This window comes from Trachymyrmex cornetzi, unplaced genomic scaffold (genome assembly GCF_001594075.2).
Source record: "Trachymyrmex cornetzi isolate Tcor2-1 unplaced genomic scaffold, Tcor1.1 scaffold942, whole genome shotgun sequence".
Classification (NCBI taxonomy): Eukaryota; Metazoa; Arthropoda; class Insecta; order Hymenoptera; family Formicidae; genus Trachymyrmex; species Trachymyrmex cornetzi.
This window is the reverse complement of record NW_017300292.1, coordinates 32166-33378: the sequence shown is the minus strand read 5'-3', so window position 1 is coordinate 33378 and position 1213 is coordinate 32166. Positions and strand designations below refer to the sequence as shown.

Below are 1213 nucleotides of genomic sequence, written 5' to 3'. Positions count from 1 at the left end.
ACAATATGTATTGCAAACAATTAAATTAATTATTTCAACTGAACTAATTTGTTGCAATAACAATGATAATATTACCAAAGATGAGTTTGTTATATGGGCAATACTGATGACTGCTTTACAGACATAAGTTCTTTGTTGAACCACCAAATTTTCTTAATTACAGATGTTGAATTCGCAAGCTATAGCTTTGCTGAATCAGCAAATCTTTTTTTTTCCGTGTAAATGCCCAAGTAATTCACATCGAATTATTTGAGCATTTAAGATCCAGCTTCGATCGGTATAGACATTTTTTTAGTTCATATTGATTACATGTATGGTTTAAAATGAGATTCTTAATATCGATAATTTTCTCATAGGATAAAGAACTGGTTCAACAACTCTGATTCACTCTGTATATAATCAGCTTGAAGTAAAGAATCTTCAGTTACCACTCGATCAGTGCATGTGTAATATCTCATCCGAATCACTTTTGATATTCCCATGCCAAGGTATAGTTATCCATTATCTTGTTAATTTGTTAACAATAATCGAGAGGATGCTGTTTTCAACTTTGATTATGCATTATTTCTTTGACATTAATTTTGTTTCAATTATTACAGTCAAGAAATAAATATCTTTGCTTTAATAAATAGTAAAAGAATATTAAATAACATTTTCCACGTATACACTAACATTTTTAATTCATAATAAGATTCTATTTGAATTTATCAATATAATTTTTGTGTTGTTTAAATTTTTGCAAATATGAAAATCTTTGTTATACATTTAACTGTCAAAATTTTGTATTTTGATTTTTTGAAAATTATCTATCTGTCGCAATAAAGAAAAGCTTAAGTTATCTTGAAACAATATCTATTTTTTGTGTCACAATTCACGATAAAATTTAATTTATAACGTTACATGTTGTAATAATACATTTAAGAAATATTTAAATAAACATCGTCTGAAAAGTTTTGAGCCTCATTATAAAGATGACGTTACTCATCAAAGCCATTCTGGTATTATAATCGTGATATTTATGAAAAATATCTGTGACAATTTAGGTCAAACGTAGTTCAATATTAAAACAACAAGAATTGAATAAAAGGCATACAACTACGAACGCAGGATATTCATCGCGAATAAATATATATTTAATAATTAAAATTACATATAGACGTTTCGGTCTCAATTAGACCATCCTCAGTAATACAAAAAAACCTCAAAAGAGAAC

General features: G+C 26.9%; 1 protein-coding gene across 1 annotated transcript in view; it reads left to right on the top strand.

Moving 5' to 3' along the window:
- Nucleotides 1–365: 365 nt before the first annotated feature.
- The window catches only part of LOC108769761 (stearoyl-CoA desaturase 5), a 12248-nt gene continuing 11400 nt past the window's right edge, over nt 366–1213 (top strand). Inside the window, exon 1 of the mRNA XM_018520949.1 lies at nt 366–488. The gene's annotated coding sequence lies outside the window, so the exon portion shown is untranslated. The remainder of the gene's footprint in view (nt 489–1213) is intronic.